The sequence below is a fragment of the Mustela lutreola genome, chromosome 12 (assembly GCF_030435805.1).
Source record: "Mustela lutreola isolate mMusLut2 chromosome 12, mMusLut2.pri, whole genome shotgun sequence".
In the NCBI taxonomy this organism is placed as follows: Eukaryota; Metazoa; Chordata; class Mammalia; order Carnivora; family Mustelidae; genus Mustela; species Mustela lutreola.
The window spans coordinates 61,867,517-61,891,862 of record NC_081301.1 but is presented as its reverse complement, the minus strand read 5'-3'; the positions used below and the strand labels follow the sequence as shown (position 1 = coordinate 61,891,862).

Below are 24,346 nucleotides of genomic sequence, written 5' to 3'. Positions count from 1 at the left end.
GTTTCACAAGACTTCCCCCCAGGCATTCAGATGCCAATCACAAGTCCAGATTGTTACCTGTGCTGCTGATGGACCACCTATAAATTAGAGTTACCTCTCCTGGGTTTGATTAATTAGCTAGAGCTGCTCACAGGACGCAAGAGAAACACTTTCATACGTTTATCAGCTTACTATAAAGGGTATTATAAAAGATACAGTGAATGGAATTTAAGTAACATAACAAATGAACACAAAAGAAGGGAGAAAAAAGAGGCAAGCAAAACATGAGGACTATAGAGAACAAACTGAGGGTTGATAGAGGGAGGTGGGCAGGGGGATGGGCTAAATGAGTAAAAAATACACTCATTCTATTGAACACTGGATGTAAATGATGAATCACTAAATTCTACTCCTGAAACCAGTATTACACTGTATGTTAACTAACTAGAATTTAAATAAAAACTTGAAAAAAATAATAAAAGATACAGTGAACACCCAGATGAAAAAGTATATAGGAGCTTGTGTTCCTGCGGAATTAAGGTGTGCCAGCCTCCCTGCATTTGGATGTCTCCACCAACCCAGAAGCTCATCCAATCTTGTCAAGAATTTTCATAGAGCTTAATCTGAAGCACCCCTCCTCCCACTTTCCCTTCCCTGGAGGCCAGTGAATGGGGCTGAAAGTTCCAATCCTCTAATCACTTGGTCTTTCTGGTGACTTACCCTATCCTGAGGCTATCTAGGGGCCCCACCCTAAGTACTTTATCAGCATAAACTCAGATATGTTAAAAAATAACTTAATATGAATAATGTGTGTGCACTCGTGGATGCTCAGGCTCATGCCCCTACGCGCAACAAACCAAGGTTTATTGAGTGATAGCAAGTGATAGTACAAAGCTCCCAAGGAGGAAGGGGACCCGAAGCGATTGATCTTATGAATAACTTTTTAAAAAATATTTTACTTATTTATTTACTTGTCAGAGAGATAGAGAGCACAACTAGGCAGGGTGGTAGGCAGAGGGCGAGAAAGATGCAGGCTATCCACTGAGCAGGTGCCTGATGTGGGACTCAATCCCAGGACCCTGGCATCATGACCTGAGCCAAAGGTAGATGCTTAACTGACTGAGCCACCCAGGAACCCCTATGAATAACTTTCAAAAAAGTTTTAAAAACTACTCTCACTTAGGAAAACAGCAACAATGACAAAAAACCACCTATTCTCACTTAGGAAGTTCCAAGGGTTTGGGGAGATTTGTGCCAAGAACCAGGGACAAAGACCAAATATGTTTCTTATTAACCACAGTCCCTACATGCAATCAGACTGGCCCATCCACTGTGGCATTCTGGCTCATCAATATCTAGCTGTGAATCCTCAGGTCTCCAGCACCTCTGACCTTACCCCAGAGCTAGCATTCTCTTCCCGTACTAGGCAGTAGGTCAAAAGGGCAGATGCAGGGTTGAAGGAGAACTGGGCCTGGTCTGGGTTCTCTTCCTCTAGCTCTGACCAGCAATAAGCAGGTCCTAAAAGGAACTCACTTATGTGGTGTGTGAGAGGCTCAGTTGAAAAAGCATGTGACTCTTAATCTCAGGGTTGTGAGTTCAAACCCCATGCTGAATGTAAAGATTACTTAATTAAATGAATAAATAAACTTAAAAATTTAAAAAAAAAAAAAAAGAGGACTCACTCATGACCCCAAAGGTGACTCTCCTCCCTCCCTCAAATCTTCTCTCTATAGAAACACCATGAATGTTAGCCTCTGACCTGAGGACAAGGACAGCCAGAAGCCTGCATAGTATAGATCATATCTTCCCTTTTTAATTAAAATTTCCACTTCAGTGCAGCCTGATTTCATTCACTCCCTGTGGGGTCCTGCTCCTCTTAACATTTTCATTGCCAATTACTTTATGACTCCCTTATTTGTGGCATACAGTCTTTTTTTTTTTTTTTTTAAGATTTTATTTATTTATTTGACAGAGATCACAAGTAGGCAGAGAGGCAGGCAGAGAGAGAGGAAGGGAAACAGGCTCCCTGCTGAGCAGAGAGCCCGATGCGGGGCTCGATCCCTGGACCCTGAGACCATGACCTGAGCTGAAGGCAGAGCCTTAACCCACTGAGCCACCCAGGCATCCCACAGTCTTCCTTTTAACTATCAACTTTCCTCTTTGTCTCCTCTAGGTTAATCAACCCACAGGAAAGCAGATTGAGGGTCAGAGAAGCTCAAGGTCAAAGGGGCCAGGCAGCAGTCAAAGGCTGAAGACTTTCCAGACACAGGGGCAGAGACCATGTGCTTTCAGGGGCTTCAGAAGACAATGGCAGTGCTCATATATTTATGGAACTACATAGAAAAGCATACAGAGATTGAGAAGGCCATCAGCAGAGAGTTGCTGTCAACTTGAGCACTAGCTTCTTTAGAATATGGGCTCTACTGCTGGGATTTTCGCTTTTCTCTTATCCCACATTTCATCGAGTGTGGGTCTGTCTGACTCTAAAATCTGTGCTTTAACCAATCTGCATGTGCAAGAAAATATAAAGGGACTGGCCCACAAGTCCCCTACTATCTTTAGTAATGGCCAATTTAACAGGGATTTGGAGGGAAAGACCCAATATAACAATAGGAGGCAGGACCCAATATAACTGGCATATACACATTCACTTTACAGCTCAGTGCTGTAAAGTGAGTTTACAGTTATAAAGTGCGTGTTTAGGGGAAAAAGTCAAAACTGTTCATATGTGGGAGATCAGAACTTGATGTCCTTCACCTACCTGAGTTCTGTGGATAAGATCAGAATGTGGAAGGTAGCCAAGAAAACAAACAGGAACTGAACTACAGGGGTGTTGGGTCAAGATGGAGACCCATCCTCAGTGATCTGCTTCACTGGTATCTTCTATCTCTGAGTAGATTTTTTAAACTCTCTTTTTTTCCACTTTAAAAAAGGTACTTCTTAAATACATTCCTATCAGACTATACACATTCCTCTGGTCTGTGTCATTGTCCATCCTGTGCCTAGGGCACTCTTCCACTTCCATCTGTCCTATCAAAACTCTACCATTCTCTAATGCACATCTATCACTTTATATCCTGAAAATATATCTGTATTCTCTTTTTAAGTTACAACAAAGAGCAGTCATTGTTAATCATACATGATGCCTTATTCTACCCCTCCCTGTCTGTGTATCAGTAAGGTAGGTTAACTTACTCCTCCTCCTCTTCTTCTTCTTCTTTTTTTTTTAACTCTTAAGACTCAATTTCCTCACCTGAAAATGGGAATATTAACAACCAAATAAATGGAAATAAATTTCTGAAAATGAAAATACATGAAATGGTATATACAAAGTGCCTATCAGGGTGCTGGTATATAGTACTTTCAATACATGCTAATTCCCTTTCTCTATTGTTCTGCTTACTCCATTATGAGATAATCCATACCTCCTTTACCATTCAATAAAACTTCTTTTGTGACAAAAAAATGCACACATTGCACACTTCACCTTGTCCACAACTCTTAACTCACATGTCCTCTTTCTTCTTCAGTTTACAGAGAGTTAGAGGCTTACCCTTGTATGAATTATTTTACCTTCCTACCCATGGACCCAAAGTGACACATTTAGTATCTCAAACACAGTACACACTTTAAAAATACTTGTTTTGTTGAAAGCATGAATAATAAAGTAAGGTAAAGAAGGAAAAAATTGAAAAAAAATTCTGACAAAAAAATGAAAATTTTTTTCATTTTTTGTCGTTTTTAAAAATTTATTATGATTTTTTTCTTCGTTTTTAAAAGATTTTCTTTCTTTATTCAGAGAGAGAGCAAGCGAGTGCACAAGCAGGGGGACCAGCATGCAGAGGAAGCGGATTCCTGGCTGGGCAAGGAGGTTGATGTGGGACTCCATCCCAGGACCCTGAGATCAGGACCTGAGCCAAAGGCAGACGCTTAACTGACTGAGCCTCCCAGGCATCCCTATTATGATTTTTTTTTTTTTCAAAGTACACTCTACCCCCAATGTGGGGCTCAAACTCAAACTCCAGGGGTACACTCTATCCCCAATGTGGGGCTCAAACTCAAACTCCAGGAGCATGTGGAGTCACATGCTCCACTGACTGAGCCAGCCAGGCATCCCTACTTTTTCTAAGAAATTTAATTTCTGGGGTGCCTGGGTGGCTCAGTTGGTTAAGCTCCTGCCTTCAGTTGGGGTCATGGCTTCAGGGTCTTGGGATTGAGCCCTGCATGGGACTCCCTGCTCAGTGGGGAGCCTGCTTCTCCCTCTCCCTAGCCCTGCTACTGTGCCTTCTTGTGCACTCTCTCTCTCTGCCAAATTTAAAAAAAAAAGACAAAAAAACTTAAAAAAAAAAAAAAGAAAAAGAAAGAAATTTAATTTCTAAGAAATTTCTAAGTTTAGGGTGCCTAGTCATGGTGGTCATGACTCCAGAGTCCTGGGATAGAGCCCCGAGTCATGTTCCCTGCTCAGTGGGGAGTCTGCTTCTCCTTCTACCCTTTCCCCTGCTCATGACCTCTCTCTCAAATAAATTAAAAAAAATTTTTTTAAGATTATTTATTTATTTTACAGAGAGAGAGAGAGAGAGATCACAAGTAGGCAGACAGGCAGGCAGAAAGAGAGGGGGAAGCAGGCTCCCCGCTGAGCAGAGAGCCTATGTGGGGCTCAATCCCAGGACCCTGAGATCATGATCTGAGCTGAAGGCAGAGGCTCAACACACTGAGCCACCTAGGCACCCCACAAATAAATAAAATCTTTAAAAAAAAATTCCATGTTTATTCTATGTTTCACCATATATAAAAGTGACCAGAATAGTGCCTGGCACAAGTAAATACTATTACAAGCTTTTATTATTATTCCCATCTCCTTCCAAGTGTACTTCTTTGTTCAGTCCCTGGGAAATACTGTCAAATACTGTCCCTCATTTACTGTTCAAACCGAGGTAAGGAGGTAGATCACTGGGCTTTTGTTTTGTTGGGGTTAAGAGTACTGGGGAGAAGCCCATTGCGTCTGATATAGAAAATCCTGCCTGTAAGCTGCCATCTAGTGTTCACTTCAAAAACCTAGCAATCCTTCCTCTAAGTAATACTATTTTTTTTTTATTGGATTCCAGATTTGGGGAAATTTTGATTACCTAAAGTACAACTTTTGATAGTAATGAGGTGGTAACTGAGAAAATGGAAATTTCCCTAGAATTCTAACAGAAATGACCTCATAGTGAACTGATACAGTTGCAACCAAAGTCAAAGAAATGAAATTTGGATTATCCTCTGAATCCTTCCTACAGGTACATGTAGCTTCTGTACATGTGTTTGAGCACCTTTCATGTTAACAGTCTCTTTACACAGACCTACGCTAATTCAGGTTATCCTCAGGCCCCTCTGAGTTAATATTACCCTCCCTATTTTAAAAATAAGAAAATAGGGGTGCCTGGGTGGCTCAGTGGGTTAAGCCTCTGCCTTTGGCTCAGGTCGTGATCTCAGGGTCCTGGGATCGAGCCCCACATCGGGCTCCCTGCTCAGCGGGGAGCCTACTTCCCCCACTCTCTCTCCGCCTGTCTCTGCCTACTTGTGATCTCTCTCTGCCAAATAAATAAAATCTTAAAAAAAAATAAGAAAGCAGAAGCCAAGGCAGTTTAACTTGCCTGCTTTTTTGAATCTAGTTAAGAAAAGGATTAGGAGGGGCGCCTGGGTGGCTCAGTTGGTTAAGCAGCTGCCTTCGGCTCAGGTCATGATCCCAGCGTCCTGGGATCGAGTCCCATATCGGGCTCCTTGCTCCGCAGGGAGCCTGCTTCTCCGTCTGACTCTGCCTTCCACTCTGTCTGCCTGTGCTCGCTCTCGCTTGCTCTCTCTGACAAATAAATAAAATCTTTAAAAAAAAAAAAAAAAAAAAAAGGATTAGGATTTGGACCCATGTCTATTAGTGTCAAGCTCTACGCTTTTTCATTTATATTCCAATGCTTGTTTAAATGTCTGAAAACCCCAGAAATAGCTCATAAACTGTGGTTAATATCCTTATAGGTTTCTACTAGCGGCGATCTTGTTTAACAACAACTAAAGAAACACAAAACCCTCGGGACTATTAATGTCCTTAAAATAAACTGTGCTGGGACTCCTGGGTGGCTCAGTCAGTTAAGTGTCTGCCTTTGGCTCAGGTCATGATCTCAGGGTCCTGGGATCAAGTCCCACATCAGCCTCCTTGCTCAGCAGGGAGCCTGCTTTTCCCTCTGCCTGCAGCTCTCTCTGCTTGTGTGCTCTGACAAATAAATAAAATCTTTTTAAAAAATCAATTGTATCATGAAGACCTGAACTCAGACTTTCAAATACTAAGTCAGAAACAACAGATGCTAAGCACAAATTGACAAAATTCAACTCTGTAAGAATTGAACTAGATGATAGTAATTTAAAGGGAAAATGACCAATAAATAATAAAATACTAACCTTACCAATAAATAATAAAATACTAACCTTACCAAAAGCATCCTACATTCTTTTTTTTTTAATTTTTAAAGTAATCTCAATACCCAACATGGGCCTCACACTCGGGACCCTGAGATCAAGTCAGATGCTCTGTCTGAGCCAGCTAGGTGCCCCTCTATATTCTTATTTCATGAGAACTGAAACTAATCATAGGTTTCACAGTTGTAGAAATCATGAAGATGTTATTTTTAATTACTTCTAATTAAAAAAACAAGCTTGTGCTCAATGCTGCAAAGTTTTTTAAAAGAAGAGGAAACAAAATTAAAAAGCGACACCAATCTCTGTAATTCTCTTAATATATTTTTTTAAGATTTTATTTATTTATTTGACAGTTAGATATCGCAAGTAGGAAGAGAGGCAGGCAGAGAGAGAGGAGCAAGCAGGCTCCCTGCTGAGCAGAGAGCCCAATGTGGGGCTTGATCCCAGAACCCTGGGATCATGACCTGAGCCGAAGGCAGAAGCTTTAACCCACTAAGCCACCCAGGCTCCCTCTTAATATTTTTTTTAAAAAAAGATTTTATTTATTTATTTGACAGACATATCACAAGCAGGCAGAGAGACAGGCAGAGAGAGAGAGGAGGAAGCAGGCTCCCCACTGAGCAGAAAGCCCAGGACCCTGGGACTATGACCTGAACCGAAGGCAAAGGCCCAACCTACCAAGCCACCCAGACGCTATAATTCTCTTAATATTCTGATGTATATATAAAATTTTAAATCCATATTTGCATATGTGTGCATATGTATATTTCTATAATTTTTAAAGATTTTTATTTTTTATTTTTAAAGTAATCTCCATACCTAACAGGGGTTGGAACTCACAATCCCAAGATCAAGAGTTACAAGTTCTACTGACTAAGCCAGCCAGGTGTTCCTGTATAATTTTTAAAGTAGTAACATGTTAAGCACCCAGTTTGATGGCATTTTAAAAAAAAAAAAGAAGAAGAACTTTATTTATTTATTTATTTTTAGTAAACTCCACACCCAGTGTGGGGCTCGAACTCATGACCCCATGACCAAAAGGCACATGCTCTTCTGGCTGAGCCAGCCAGGTGCCCTGATTGCCTTTAAAAACCAAAAAACAATAACTTGAGATAGATTGGTAACAATTTTCCACGACAGAATTATTATTTTATAATTTTTTAATGCCCACATTGAGCTCTATTTTATGGGTAATCATATTTTATTTAACTAGACTCAATAGTTTCAGATTTTTACTATTATAAGATAATGTAGGGGTAAACAACTATACACCTAAACCTAACATGTATCTCTGTATCAACATTTAGAGAGAAATAAACAGTAAAAATGGAAAGTAGCTTTAATCAACAGTCTTGAAGAAAACACAGGGTACAAATAGTTAATAGGAAAATAAATGATCAATTAGATTAAGCACAAAAGTTACCTGAGAAGTAACTGTTTTGTCTTCAATGCTCCAAATGAAGTTAATAGAAATTGCTTTCTTGGAGGCAGGGCTGTGGCCCTTCTCTGTGCTATTATGACATTAGAAGGAATCAGGGTGTAGTCTCTAGTTAAAAAGGAAAAACTAAATGCTTATACAAAGAAATCTGTTAGAAAATCAAGTAATATTTCTAGATGGGTTCGCAAACACAGGCAGAGGTACGAATCTGAAGGAAAGATTAACCAGAGACAGCATTCTGTGAAGTTAGTGTTCTGGAATGGGGTGGATCAGTGTTGGAAACCCAAATCTGCTAAGTACCGTAATTGTGATCTTGGGCTATGTGTTTAATGTCCTTGACCCTCTTTCCACACTTTCCTCATCTTGAAGATGGAGAAAGTGATAATGCTTCTTTCAAAGTTGTTAAGATTATGTGAAATGTAGCTTCCGTGCAGAGTAAAGTGGATGGCATGGAGTAGATGCTCAAGAACTTGTAGTTATTAACCAGGAAACAGTTGTATCCAATCAGGGTAGAAAAGGTATGGTACTTTAGCCTCAGAGGATGGACCTAGTAGAGCTCAATCCAAAGGGAGGAGAATGTCTAGGTGACAGAAGGGATGCTGGTGACAGTGGTGAGGGCCAGATCATGGGAGGACAGATCTCAGAAACTAGGATGACACCTGGGGTCCATGAAAGGCAAGGGAAGGCATGCGAAAGCACAGCTAGATGCTGAGTCCAGGAAGTATGTCCTCATTTGGAACTCTTCTAACTCTTCTGATATCCCTAGGAGCCCCAAAAGCTGTATAGCTTTTACGCAGCTCCTTTTACAGGGATTTCCCTCCTTCCCTGTTTGCTTCTGTTAAGTTTCATACTGATCAAACTTTCAATGTTTACCATTTCTTAAAAAGTACAGCCTTATTCCAGAAGAACAATATAGAGCTTTTTTTTCTTGGTGAGGTGAGAGAAATCTCAGAATTCTTCAAAATGGCATGACAACTCTCTCAATCGCCTCATCACATCTTACTATCCCTATACCCCAGGGATCCTACTCTCTGAATGTTTTGTGAATATATACACTTCTCTAAATCTTTACTATCACCACTGTAGTTCAAAATGACTTCATGTTTTGTTAGACACCTAAAATTATCTCCAAAATGAAGTCTTCATTTCTACTTGTGCGCATGTGATCCTCAAATTGCAGCTAAAATGATATTGTATTATAAAAACAAAAATATGATCAAATCTCTAACTTAAAAACTTCTAATAAGAAAAGTTCTAATAATGTTCCCTACTATCAGGATGAAGTCACAATTCTTTAATGTTGCCCATGAAGCCTGTGTAACCCTGGGCTTTGTCTCTCTGGATTCATCTGGACAACCCTCCCCTTTGTTCATAATGCTGCAGAAGCACTGATGTTTTTTGCTCCTAGAAGTCATGGAGCTTTGTTCAGACTCAGGACCTTTGCACATCATGTTCCCTCTGCCCACAAGGGTCACTCCACAACTTTCCAACTGACCGATTCCGCCTTATACTTCAGGTCTCTAATTTGTGACTTATTTACTGACACCTACTCAAATCTTGCAAACTAGGTTAGGTATTTCTGTTCCATACTTTCATAACACCCTGTACTTTGTCATGGCTGCACTTATCACAACCTTAATTAAATAACAGTTCTTTAGTTATTGAATATCTAGCTCTTTGGGTTGACTGTGAGGTCAATGAGCTCAAGGACTTATATCTTACTACATTCAAAGCTATATATCAAGCATATACTGTAGTTAAGAGCACATAGTAGGCACTCAATAAATAGTAAATGTCCACAACTATTCATATTGGCATCTTTGGTCATGTAGCTGTGCATATGACTGCTAAATATATAAAACTAACACAAAAGAAATGTAGCTGATTTGCTGAATTCTCTTTGGTGGTGGTTCTTTGCCTGCTTATTCTCTGAGGGAGACTCACTATAGTAAATTTTCTTCAAGTATGACCTGGAAAAGGTGGTTTATCCATACAAAAAGAGCATGTCAACTATAAAAGATAGGAGAAATCAGGCTGTTAGCAATCTGTATCAAAATTTAATGCTAAAGGAAAATGGAGCAATGGCCTATGAAACACTCAGGTAAGGAAAAAAGCGTGATGCAAGACTAACATTCTGCAAAGTGTTTGAGATATAAAAACTAAGAGAATGAAGAAAAGAATTAAACCTCAAATTGCTATTTTCAGTTATGAGCTAGGTTATAAAATATATCCATAGATAATGACTAAAGATGCTATTGAACTATAAACATACATAAAAAATTCCTCAAAAGAGCAAAACTGGTGACAAGAGATTAAAGAACTCTTATGCCAAAAGCTAAGAGAAGGTGGAAGCCCAGAAAAGCAAATGAGGTACAGAAGGACAAAAGCTACTCTTACCTTGACATTTTCTAGACAGGGAACATCTAGTATTTTTGTAGTAGCTTCAATGAACATGGGCAGAGCAGCCAAGGTGCAGGGCTATCCAAGGTGAAGATACTATTAGGTGACTCTGCCTAAATTAAATTGGGATTCCATACATTATGTCCAAGGGTAGGGGTGAACCAGTACCCAAGAACTTAAAGAATGACTGTTTTTTACACTGACTATAAAAGGAGAAAAAAAGCAGCCCTCTCCATCCCATCTTTGTGTGTGGCCACTGCACAGCTCTTGCTTAAATCTGTAGCCTGCTTTTGCAATGACTCAGGGAAACTCAACCCAAGAAAACAGTCTAATTGAGAAGGCATCAAGGTACCTAGCAGGAGCAAAAAAAAGTCCTTTTTGCAGGGATGCCTGGCGGGCTCAATCAGTTAAGCAGCTGCCTTTGGCTTGGGTCATGATCCCAGTATCCTGGGGTCTACACCCACATCCCACTCCCTGGTAGGTGGAGAGCCTGTATCTCCCTCTCCCTCTGCCTGCTGCTCCCCTACTTGTGCTCTATCTCTCTGTCAAATAAGTAAATAAAATCTTAAAAACAAAACAAAACTGGAGCGCCTGGGTGCCTCAGTGGGTGAAAGCCTCTGCCTTCAGTTCAGGTCATGATCCCAGGGTCCTGGGGTCGAGCCCCACATGGGGCTCTCTGCTCAGCGGGGAGCCTTCTCCCCCCCCCCCCCGCCTGTCACTCTGCCTACTTGTGATCTCTGTCTGTCAATAAATAAAATCTAAAAGGAAAAAAAACAACCTTTTTTGCAAAAAGCCACAAATATTTTTTTTTCACAGTTTTTCATAGGTAAGAAGCACACATACAAGGAACCAAACACAATGGACAATATAGAGCATAAATATTAGGCAGCAGAAAGTAACCAAAAACAAACTGAGACATTAGAATCATGATACAGGGGAGCCTGGGTGGCTCAGTGGGTTAAGCTTCTGCTTTCCACTCAGGTCGGGCTGGGATAGAGTCCTGCATCAGGTTCTCTGCTCAGTGGGGAGCCTGCTTCCCCCACCCCTCTGCTTCCTTGTGATGTCACATAAATTAATAAAATCTTAAAAAAAAATTATGATGCAGATTACAAAACAACTATGATTACTATGATTAAAGAAATAAAATAACTCCAATTAGGAAGAAACAGGACAGAGGAACATGTTGACATGCTCCATATATATGCAATTATGTATATGCAAAATCCAGACTAGAGTAAATGCTGTATTATCAAAGGACCCAGGTCAGTCAACAAAAAAATTGTAAAGAACAGAAAGCTTTCAATTTTGCGGATTTTTTTATCAGATTAATTTCCCCTCTATCCCTGGCTTTCTATGAGCATTCATTATGAAAAAAGCGTTTAATGGTTTCTTCTACATTTTTTGAGAGGATATTTTCTCCATTAACCCATGACCATCTTGAATTCTCATGCTGAAACAATCTAACTTGCGTACAATGTATTGTTCTTTCTATAATGTAAAGTAGCTAATATTTTGCTAAGGGGTTTTTATATCTACGTTCATCAGCAAAACTGGTACATAATCCTCCACTAATCTGCTGTCTTTGTGAGGTTTTCCCATCAGGGTTATGCTAAGTCTCACGAGCCGTTTAAGTGTTCCCTGTGTCTCCCTTTCTCCATTTTAGAAGTCTCTGATTAGGTCAGAAAAGTTACCTGGTAAAATGCTTGGCTTAACTCTCCAAGGAATCCAGGGTAGCCTGGAGTCTTCTTCGAGGGAAGACTTTGTACTAGTTTTTCAATTTGTTTTTAAGCAATTTCAGTTTCCTATTTCCCTGCACACGGGCAAACAAGTACCTGACCAGGACTTCTTTAAACCCGCAACCGGACCGCAGAAACCTCACGCCACGGAACTGAGGAAAAGGCGCACAAAATAGGTCACTTCCGGCTAGAAAGAAGCGGCGTAGATAGGAAGGACGCAGTGCGCCCTTCAAAGTCCCTTCCTGCGGAAGCCGCGTTGTAACGTCGCCACGCGGCAGCGTACCCATAGGGAACGCAGAAAAGCCTAGTGCATCGTGGGACACGCGTGGATACCCTGTGGGCTTAGTGCGTCAGAGCGGGCTTGGGCAGAGTGCCCAATGCGTCTGTTCCTCTTTCCTGCTCAAACATCTCTGCCTTCTACTTAGAAGGGGGGGTTCCCATCTTTAGGGTGCAAGAAGATGCTAGAGGATGGCGCCAGTTTAGGTCCCGCAAAAGGTAACAAAATCTAACCGGGGGCCTGAAACCAGAGGCTCGGGTGACTCGCTAATTACCCGTCGTATTTCCCTGCGGTCCCTTCCACCGAGGGCGAGGGTCACGTGACAGACGTCTGGCTCAGCTGTCACGTGATTGCCGCGTGGAGTGCAATTTTGGAGATTGCCCGCCTGTAGGGGCGGATGTCTTTACCGCCCTTCCATTGCGCGGACCTACCTTGGTGCTCCCGTTGTTGGCGCATGCGCATTGTAGGACGGCTTCTCGCATTAAGTCTCCTAAGCCTTATTTCTACCCTTCCTTTCTTCGTAGTCCAGAAAGGCGTGCTTCGTTGGAGTCTTGAAGAGAAGGTGGTGCGGGAGCTGGCGGTCAGGGGTAGTTTTTCGCCCCTACTTGGCTGAGACTCTCGCGGTCGCCCTGCCCCACTCCCCGTCCCCAGGGTTGAAGGAGGAGTGTGACTGGCAGGCTTGTGCAGCCGGGAATTAGGTGCTCTTTCGAGACCTGGAGCTAGAGTAGGGAGCGCGCGTGCTAGTGGTACTTGATGAGGCTCTGTCGCCGTCATCTTCCCTTTCCCTTGCGTTATCGGGAGTGACCGTGCGTCCCACGAGCATACGTATTCTCACACCTAAGAGAACCACAGCACAACCTATTTTCCGCTAATGTAAACATAAATTGGCCTGGTTTTTTTTTAGATTTTTAGCTACCCAGTTTAAGAAATACCTTGCTTCTTGTACCTAATTTCCATCCCCACCCCATGGGGCTAAGACTAACCCGCCGCTGCCATCTCTAGAGTCTTACTCTTTAGCATCCCCCAGCCTCTCATTGCATTTTGTCATTGCTTTTTGTATAGCTGGACAGATTCTGTGGTATGGATATACAATGTTGCCTTTTTTTTTTTTAAACCAATGCCCTGTTGATAGATATTTGGGATCCTTCCAGTCTTTTGTTGATTATGCACAATGTTGTAATGAAAAAAGTTGTTTTGGAATTATGCAAATTTATGACAATATAAATTCCTAGAAGACCATTTCTGGGGGCACCTGGTTAAGCTTCTGCCTTCTGCTCAGATCATGATCTGGTATCCAGTCCTCGCATCCTGCTCTCTGCTCAGTGGGAAGCCTGCTTCTTCCTCTCCCTCTCCCTCTACCTGCTGCTCTGTCTACTTGTGTGCTCTCTCTCTCTCTGTCAAATATATAAATAAAATCTTTAAAAAAAAACCCCACTTCTGTGTCAAAAATTATATGCATTTGAAATTTTGATAAATAAATGCCAAACCGCCTTCTGTAAGGGTTTTATGGATTTAATTTCTACTAGCAATGTGTGTATGTTTCCCCATAGACTCATCAACAAGACATTAGCATACATACTTACTTTGATGATGTGATAAGATTGTCATTGTATCACATAATAGTTTTAATTTTCATTTCTCTTAGAAAATGAGAATCTTGTATTTAAGAGCCATTTATAGTCTCTTTTCTGGGAACTCAGTGCAAATCTTGGCCCATTTTTCTAATGATTTGTTTCATTCATTAGCTTTGAATATACATTCTGGGGGTGCCTGGGTGGCTCAGTCAGTTGAGTGTCTACCTTTCGTCATCTCAGGGTCTTAGAATCAAGCTCCTTGGGGCGCATGGGTGGCTCAGTTGGTTAAGCGACTGCCTTTAGCTCAGGTCATGATCTTGGAGTCCCGGGATCGAGTCCCACATCGGGCTCCCAGCTCCACGGGGAGTCTGCTTCTCCCTCTGACCTTCTCCTCACTCATGCTCTCTCTCACTGTCTCTCTCTCAAATAAATGAATAAAATATTTTTAAAAAATAGACTCAAGCTCCACATTGGGCTCTCTGCCTAGCAGGGAGTCTGCTTCTCCCTCTGTGCTCTCCTGCTCTCTTGCAAATAAATAAAATCTTTATAAAAATACATACACTCTGCCTCTTATTAAAAGGACCTGCAACAGAGATAATGTGTTCAATATGACTGGGAAAACTGAAAGGAAATTTTTCTGCCAAGCTTAATATATTTGCTACAGTGGAGCATGTTTCAGTCTGAGCTTCCATCAGCTATGGAAAAAGGGAGGGGTATTTGGCAAAAGGAAGGAAACAAATGAGAGACAGAAAAAAACTGTAAGGCTATGGGGGTGGGGAAGAATTCATAACCCTGATATTTTCCCCCCTAGATCAAGAGAAATTCATAGGAAAATGGAAAAGCAAAAGTTCCGATATTTTGCTTTTGATCTCACCATTAATTTGCTTCCTCTTGTACTTAACTCCAGGAGGCCTCTTTTCAAAAAGGTATGAAATTTATCTCAGAAAGTAGCACAATATACTGTACTCATTCTCATATTGCTGAAAAGCATCTCTAACAAGTCAGCTAAAATAAGAATGCTTACCTGCCTAGTATTTAATTCAACTGAAAATGGATACCAGAAAGTCTCTTTCTCCCCACCCCCTACAGGTACAGTGCTTTTTATTGTTTTATTTTATTTTATTTTATTTATTGGTATGTATGTATTTTTTATTATTATGTTCAGTTAGCCAGCATATAGTACATCATTCGTTTTTGATGTAGTGTTCAACAATTCATTAGTTGTGTATAACACCCAGTGCTCATAATTTTAAAAATTGAGTACTTTTGAAAGCACTCATAGTATAAGAGGTCTAAAAATAAAGGTCCAGTAACAACCAAGTGATTAATTTAACTAGATAGCTTGATGCACCTCAAGAAGCAACTCAGGAAGAGGGGTGCATAGGTGGCTCAGTTAGCTAAGTGTCTGGTTTAAGATTCTCTCTCCCTCTCCCTGTTTCTCTGACCCTCTCCCTGCTCATGGTGTATATGCTCTCTTTCCCTCTCTCTAAAAAGATAAATAAAAGCAAAAAAGAAACCTCAGGAAGAAAAAAAAATACTTGGAAATTTATAAGATGGTGTAGGGACCCTTTGGAACCCAGGGTCAGTATGGAGATTATTTTAAGCTGAAGACATTTGAGAATAAATAGGTGTAGAAAGAAGCCTTCTGAGAGCTTCCCTTACCTGACTAAAAGCAGATACTTCTGGGAAGTGAGGCTGCCAGAATTCCTTCAGTGCAAGTCTACCCCAGTAGAGAAACCAAGAGTAAATGTATCATAAATCCCTTTCCCATGGCCATGAAAAGGAAGGAAAGACCACTCCCACCAACATAAATCTCAAAAATTTCTTCTTGTTTTTCAAAAAAATTATTTGTTTATCCTAATAAATCTATTTATTCTTCCCATAGAAGCCATTTTCTCCTACTAAATTAAGTGTATAAGCCTCTGTTCCGTGATCTAGCTTCTTCCTTGGGTAATGCCATAGGTAAATGACTAAACCTTTTTTTTTTTTTTTTCTTACTAACAACCTTTTATCAGTTTGATTATCAGAGAAATTCATAGGAAAATGGAAAAGCAAAAGATGTGATATTTTGCTTTTTATTTCGCCAAGTTAAGTCAACTTCAGTTATGAAACCTAAAAGGATCGAGGAAGCTTTTCCTCCCCAACAGTGGTCAAAGGGACAGCAGTTTTTTCAAGGAGAAAAAGAAAGTGTTGGTAGGGGGAACCTCAAACATTTCCCAAAAAGAGTAAATCCAAATGGATAATAAATGTTAAAATGCTTTCAATTTCATGAATATCCAAAAAATGCAAATTTAAATCACTCCTCTGATTGACAAATGTTAAGAATCTAACACAGAAAAATCTAGCAATAACTAATGTTGTCAAGAATGATGAACAATAGGAACACTCAGAGAAAGAGTGTAAATATGCAACAATTTTATAAATAGTTTTGACATTTCCTAAAAAACTGAAGATATAAATACTCTGTGCTCCTGCACTTTCACTTTCAGCTATACACTGACCCTTGCTATTCAAAAGTAGACTACAGACCAAAAATCTCAGCATTTCCCAGGATTTTTTAGAAATGTAAATTTCTGGGCTTTACTACAGACCTTATGAATTAAACTTTATATCTTAACAGTGATACATTAAGCACCTGTGCGCCAGGATCCATGGACAGGAATGTTCCTGATAGCCCCAAACAAATAGTCCCTTTATCTATGAACATGAGAAGCAATAGTCATACAACAGAAAACGATGTAAATGAAAAGGAACAAATTACAGTTAAATCCAAATGGATAAATATCACAATGTTGAGAGAAAGAAGACATAAAATTCATGGGGTGGGGGCACCTGGGTGGCTCAGTAGGTTAAAGCCTCTGCCTTCCGCTCAGGTCATGATCCCAGGGTCCTGGGATCGAGCCCCACATCGGGCTCTCTGCTCAGCGGGGAGCCTGCTTCCCCCTCTCTCTCTGCCTGCCTTTCTGCCTACTTGTGACACCTCCCTCTCTCTCTGTCAAATAAATAAAAAATATCTTTTAAAAAAAATGCATGGGGTGTAAGTCCACATATATAATCTTCAATTATAGTTACAACCAAATTATACTGTTTAGGTATGCACATTAAGGTAATGATACTGAAAGGGGGTAAGTAAAGCAAGAAAGTGATTCCTATGAGAATCTAGGTAGAATTTATCTCCAGAGGAGAGAGATGGGTTGTGATCTTGGAGGGAGGGGGCAGTTGGTATCTGTTGGATAGTATTTAAAGGGTTTCTATATTAAAACTATTTAAATGGTAAAATGTTCTATGCTGTTTACAGTATATGTGTTATACTTCACATTAGATAAATAAATGGTGTAGACTTATTTCTAACCAATACACAGATGACTGACGATGAGAAAAACAAGAAGTAGAAGTAACAGCAAAGTAAATAGGCAGTGAGTAGACGAGAAAAAGAAAAACCAAGGTCTCCCAGGGGTTTTTCTATTGAAAATAAGGTCTATCTTATTTTCTGCCGGGTAAGTCTATTTTTTCCCGGGTAAGTCTATTATTCATGAGGGAAGTTTGGGCACATAGACCTGAAGAGCAGATGTGCTTTAGTGGGAGGGGTAGAGGGATAGAGGGAAGCTGGAGAATGGCAGGAGGCTGCAGACCATGCCAGCGTGGAGGAGGAGGTGGGGATGGAAGACGCTGGGGGGCATGGGAATTGGGGTGTGTGTGAAAGGTGGTGGCTGTAGATGGACACAGGACACAACACTAAGAGACTAAAGAAAAAGCCATACCCCAGGAGCCCAGCTTCCCCCTCTTCCTCCTTCCCCTGGTCCTGCCCCACCTCCATTCCATTGCCTTTGACCCCAGACCCAGACAGGAGAAGCAGTTCAAGAACCCTTTTCAAATCAAACATAGAGGGAAAGGGTGTCCCATGTTGGAACGTCAGTTCCAAAAATTGACTTAAGGAAGATTTGGCCACTAGGGTACCCACAAAGGAAGTTAGGGAAGGCAGAGAATACACCGGAAGGAAACAGTTAACTTCAGCTATGCTTCATGTAGTATTTGCATCTAGATTTAATGTTTATGGAGTGGCCTTGAAGCCTCTCATTATCATGGCCTTGATGGAGGTTGGTGAATGTATTATTTTAATCTGGAGAAAGTTCCTTTCTATGTAAAATAGATTATGCAAGGTAATAAACCTCAAATTGTTGAAAATAAACCTCACTAGAAAAAAAAATTCCAGAAATTCCTAGGAATGTGTCCAAACATTAACAGAAAAAAACAGGAGCTAAGAAATCCTAGGATTCATGGTCACTTAGGAATATGCTTCAGAATACGACTCACTATTAAGAAGGCTGGGCTTAAAATTATAACCAGGATTTTAAAAAAGTAGGCAAGGGCAGAGCACAATGAATTTAAGATGGACTTTGAGAAAGAAGTGGTGAAGAAATGTGAAAAATGTTACAAATTTCTAGAAACATAAAACGTAAGAAATCACTACAATTTATAGAACTAAAAAAAGTCACTAGTTGTCATAGTCCTTTCCAGCTGCCATAACAAAATACCACCAACTAGTTATTTAAAAACAACAGAGATTTATTTCTCAGCTCTAGAATTTGGGAAGTCCAAGATCAAGGTACCAAAATGTATCCTCTTGACCTAAGCACCTCCCAAAGGCTCTACTTTCTAATATCATCACATCAGGCATTAGGATTTCAACATATCGAATTTTGGGGGGAGACACCAACATTTGGACCACAGCATCAAGGAAGCAGAAGTCATTAAAGAGATCATCAAATGTGAGCTCTTTAAAATGCAAGGGGAAAAGATTCAGGTTTTTGGAAAATAGAGCAGTATCTACAGAGAGTAGAGAATTGGGATAAGCCAGCCACATTGAGCTGAGTAAAACCGTGAATGTACATAAGAGATCTCCAAAAGAAAAGGACAACTCTGTTGATTACAAAGAGGATGGCAAAGAGAATTGAAGCAATTATCTTGAGGAGGTGAATTCTGAAGCTAAGAACAAAAGTAATGAAAAACTTGTGCATACACTGAAATAGGCAATAGTTAAAACATGAAGACAGAAATACTTCACTAAGTAAAGTGCTTCAGCCACTCACAAATGGAGTAGATGAAAATGAAAGACCATAGAAGGAAGTTGGAAGAGTAATTCTGCTCATTGCAATTATTCCAGGTTTAGTTAGAAACAGGCCCTAAAGCAGAGAATCAGGAAACTAAAAACAAATTTTATGTGCTATGTTGAATAGTATATCTCCCAAATTCATGTCCACCTGGAACATGTGAGTGTGACCTTATTTGAAAATAAAGTCATTGCAGATGTAGTCAAGCTAAAATGAGGTTATGCTGGATTAGGGCAGCTTGTGTCCCTCTTATAAAAGGAAATCTGGACACAGACATACACAGATGGAAGATGTGGTCATGTGAAGACAGAGACAGAGATTGGAGTGATGCTGTCATATGCCAAGACTGTCAAAATTTGCCAGCAACCACCAGAAGCTAGAAAAGGCAAGGAAGGATTCTTCCCTAGAGCCTTCAGAGGTGATATGGCTTTGCTAATAACCTTGATTTTGGACTTCTAGCTTCCAGAACTATGAGAGAATAAATTTCTCTGGTTTTAAGCCCCCAGCTTATAGTAATTTACTACAAAGTCCTAGGAAACTCATATACTTTAGGATCAGATAACAGAATTTGAATGAGAACAAAACAGAATGAGAAAGGCCAGGAACAACTAGTTGAAGAGGGAATAAAAGAGTGAAAGCAGAGAATTCAGTATCTGGAAAATTAATACAGGGCAAGAAGAGATTATAGAAAGAGAATATTGCCATTCTGTAACACCAAGTCCACTATAATTTGATTTTTGCCTATGACACTGAAAGAACTATTGCTGAAGAAAATAAGAAAAACATATTCCTGAGGCAGAAATTAATTCAAGTTACAAAATGAACATCTCACTCATTGTGCCTTCTTTAAGAGGCAGTTAACACCTAGTTTCAGTTCCTGATCCTGCCAGCCTCTGTGTGAGTTTGTACCTTTTAGTTAATCTTCCTGAAAAATAGATTCCTCATCTCAAAAAATGAGTAAAAGGTGTTAGTTAACTAATGTGGTATAGGTATTGTAAAGCACCCATCATAGAGTAGGCACTCAAATTAGCTTACTTCTTTTTTCCTTACCTCAACATAATATAGTAAGATGCTACTTATAAGACTTCATTGGTGCTGTACTACCAAAATGTATATGCCAGAAAGTGTACCTTACTCTGACATCTATGTTCCTCATAAGACTGTGTTGGTCTGAAGGGTAGCAGGTTAAACTTACCCAAATATATTTTCTATTCTCCCACCCTTAGTGACAGACTGATACATGCACCAAATCCTACACTGTAAACACTTGACTTGAAGATATGAATGAAAGAAAAAATAGAGATGTTTTTAAAAGAAAAAGAACAAGCTGAAAAACTTGTTTTTATAATGAACAATGTACTGATGTCTTTAGAATTGATTCAGGAAGATTCCTTTCTCCCCCTGCTCTATTTTCTCCATCACCGCAAAGATAAAATCACTTTGTATTTACTCTTTAAAAATGAAAGTAAAGTATAATGGAAGGACAGGCATATAGGTAAGTTTTTTGTTGTTTATTTCTGTTTGTTTGTTTGTTTGTTTTCTTTAAGATTTTATTTATTTGAGAGAAAGAGCACTAGCGGGAGGGGTGGGGCAAAGAGGGAGGGAGAAGCAGACTCCGCACTGAGCAGGGAGCCCAGCTCGGGCATGATGCCAAGACCCCAGAATCATGAGCTGAGCAGAAGGTAGAGGCTTTAACCCACTGAGCCACACAGGCTCCCCGGATTTCCGTTTTTTCTTTAATCTTTTCTCTTCAGGGTTCTCTATAGATGCTTCGGTTTTTAGGTTAGTAACTGCTGTGTTGGTGGAAGGAAGTGGGAGGGTCCCTGGGGAAGCGGTATCCTCTGAGTAAGAAAGATTCCACACTCAGAGAAGACGGCTTAAATTTTGTCAGGGGAGGGGAAAATGGGTCATTTTACCCAGATGATCTTGTCTAAAAGCTGCCATCTAGTATTCATTTCTGAGAATATGTCCTAACATGCTAGTCCTGTGGTTCTCCAAACACAAAGACCGTTTTTACTGATGTTTTACGGTTATGCAACAGATTCTAAGATAATTCGGTTACCAAGAGGAACAAATTTTAGAAAGAAAGAAAAATAAGGTTTTCAACACATACATTGAGTACTGTCAAAACAGGACTTTGGAATAATAACAGTGGAATAATATTTCTGAAGGAAATGATCTGATACTGAACTGATGATGAAAGCAATTGAAAAAAGGTAATTCAGGTTATGTTATCCATCCTTACTGATAGTAAATGTTACCTGTAGTTTTTATTGGAGAGAGGGTGAGAAGAACCATTTATTGTATATTATCAGTATGTCACACTCTACAAACATTATCTCATAAAAATCTTACAACAATATTTTAAGTATTCTTTACCTTTTTCTCTCATCTTTATTGAGATATAATTGACAATGTAAATTTGAGTTAAATAGTCCTAACACTATTTTATTTTTATTTTTAAAGATTATTTATTTATTTCTTTGACAGATCACAAGTAAGCAGAGAGGCAGGCAGAGAGAGAGAGGAGGAAGCAGGCTCCCAGCTGAGCAGAGAGCCTGATCCAGGGCTCTGGGATCATGACCTGAGCCGAAGGCAGAGGCTTTTTTTTTTTTTTTTTAAGATTTTATTTTACTTATTTGACAGAGAGAGATCACAAGTAGGCAGAGAGGCAGGCAGAGAGAGAGGGGGAAGCAGGCTCCTGGCTGAGCAGAGAGCCTGATGTGGGGCTTCATCCCAGGATCCTGGGATCATGACCTGAGCCGAAGGCAGAGGCTTTAACCTACTGAGCCACCCAGGCAACCCCCTACCACTATTTTTACATATGAGAAAGTGAGGTGAAGTAACTGGCCTTTTATCAAAGAGCAAGTTGCCTAAAGAACCCATATCTGTTATACTCACAGTCAATGCTTATACCACAAGGCCTAGTACACTTTTTGAAATCCAGGGGAAGCCTTACAAACCTCCTTTATTGCTTTCACAAACTGTTCCAAGGCTTAAGCAACTTTAGAAACCACTGCGGTAAGAGAAACCTCTAAACTCCCTCATTGGTCTGCAGGATTATTTCCTTAAAACAAATTGTACTTTTTAAAAAAGATTTTATTTAACAAATTGTACTTTTAAGATGTGAACCAAAGTGTATGAAATTCTGAGTTAAAAACTCTAGGTTTTTTACATGAGTTTTATTAAAACAAATTCATAAAATATATGAGATTTTTAAAATTATACTTTAATTGTAATACATTCAACTGAAACCCCATGTTTTATGTTACATGTACTTAAACCTTTAGCTGTTCCAGAATACAGATTCTTGCATGGAACCATCCAAATATGCCATGCCTCCAGGTCTCAATTTTGCCTTGTGTACAAATGTATTAATCACAATAGAGAAAACACGCAGTTAATATTTTTAAATTAAAGCAAAAACACAGTACATTTTTTTAAAATTTTATTTATTTATTTGACAGACAGAGATTACAAGTAGGCAGAGAGGGAGTCAGAGAGAGGAGGAAGCAGGCTCCCTGCTGAGCAGAGAGCCCGATGCGGGGCTCCATCCCAGGACCCTGGGATCATGACCTGAGCCGAAGGCAGAGGCTTTAACCCACTGAGCCACCCAGGCACCCCCACAGTAAATTTTTAAAAATTAAAGCAAAATACTAAATTTCCTAGGTTCATTATTTAATTTATTTAATCAATGTTTTGAAATTAGGTATTAAGCACTAAACTCCCTAATTTGGAATAAACATTTTAAAGAACCAGTATGATTCCTTAGTGTCATTTAGCAAAGAAAAGAGAATTTGTTGATTTGATATCCATCTTTCCAAAACCTGAGCTGCTTTTCTTAGGCAAGATTATTTAGCTTGAATCCTGACAATTCTATAAGATTTGTAATAATTGTGTGAATTTTTCAGGTAAACTACTGTTTTAGATAACCCCAAATTTTAGGGTCCTCAACACAATAAAATTTTGTTTATTGTTCACATCACAATCTAACATGGATTGGTGGGGCCTCTGCTCCATGCATTCATTTAAGGAACAAGGTTCCTTGGTCTAGTACTCCATCACCTTCAAGGCAGGTAAGAGTCTTTAAATCATAGTTTTCCCCCTTTAAGAGTCTGGCTTCAGGGCCAAACTTTTTATCTATTCCTTGCCTGTGGCTTGTTCTTATCAACCCAGAGTTAAATTTCTCTTCTTGAGCCTATGATGTGTTTTTGTAAAGTTAACTATAAAATAATTTAATTCCACGGCACCTTGGGGTAGCTCAGTCGGTTATGCTTCTGCTCTTGGTTTTGGCTGGGGTGGAGTCACAATCTCTGGTCCTGGGATTGAGCCCCAGTCGAACTCTGTGCTCAGTGCCAAGACTGCTTCAGATTCTCTCTCCTTCTTACTTCCCCTCTGCCCTCACCCTGCTCTTATGCATGTATTTTCTCACAAACAAACAAAACCTTTAAAATAATTTAAATCGGAACATTAAGCATCAGACACAGTCATTCACACTGGCAAATTATCTTCTTGGCTAAATAAATCCACAAATACATTCAGACAAAATGTTCAGAAACAAATTCTTCATGTTTCATACATTTTTATGAATTGAAGCTTCATGATGTTACTTTTGAAAATGTAATATGTATATGGACATATCTGTATATCTGGTTGTTTATTTATTTATTTATTTAAATTTATTTGACAGAGATCACAAGTAGGCAGAGAGGCAGACAGAGAGAGAGGAGGAAGCAGGCTCCCCATGGAGCAGAGCCTGATGCGGGCTGGATCCCAAGGTGCTGGGATCATGACCAGAGCCAAAGGTGGAGGCTTTAAACCACTGAGCCATCCAGGTTCCATGTATATATGGATTTTAATTGACCAGTTGGCAGTTGTTCTTCAGACCTTAAATATATTTTTAATATATATTTAATATATAATATAGATTATTATATATTAATGTAAATAATATATAATATGCAAATAAATATTTAATATATTTTAATTTAATAATCTATAACACATTTATAATGTTATAAGCTCTTTTAGTTTTTGATTTTGTTTTATTATTTTTAAAATTTTATTTATTTAATTTTTTTGGTGCAAAAAAGGTGACTTTATTAAAGCACAGGGACAGAACCCATGGACTGGGTTGATTTATAGAGCTGCTTTAATTTATTTTTTTTTATAAGATCTTTTTAGAGAGGAAAAGCTTTTATCTGTAATACAGAGACAACCTGTTAAAATTGAGCGGCTTTCCCTTACATATATTTAAATTATAGTGTTTACTCAATACCTCCTGTTACACTAAGATTCTTTTTTTTTTTTTAATTTTTAAAAAAGATTTTAGTTATTTATTTGACAGAGAGATCACAAGTAGGTAGAGAGACTGACAGAGA

General features: G+C 39.6%; 1 long non-coding RNA gene across 4 annotated transcripts in view; it reads right to left on the bottom strand.

The window, feature by feature from the left end:
• Window positions 1-12,185, bottom strand: part of LOC131812234 (uncharacterized) — a 64,646-nt gene extending 52,461 nt beyond the window's left edge. For all 4 annotated transcript variants that reach the window (XR_009346285.1, XR_009346284.1, XR_009346286.1 and 1 more), the window contains exon 1: window positions 11,959-12,185. This is a non-coding gene — a long non-coding RNA (uncharacterized LOC131812234). The remainder of the gene's footprint in view (window positions 1-11,958) is intronic.
• Between the last annotated feature and the right edge of the window lie 12,161 nt (window positions 12,186-24,346).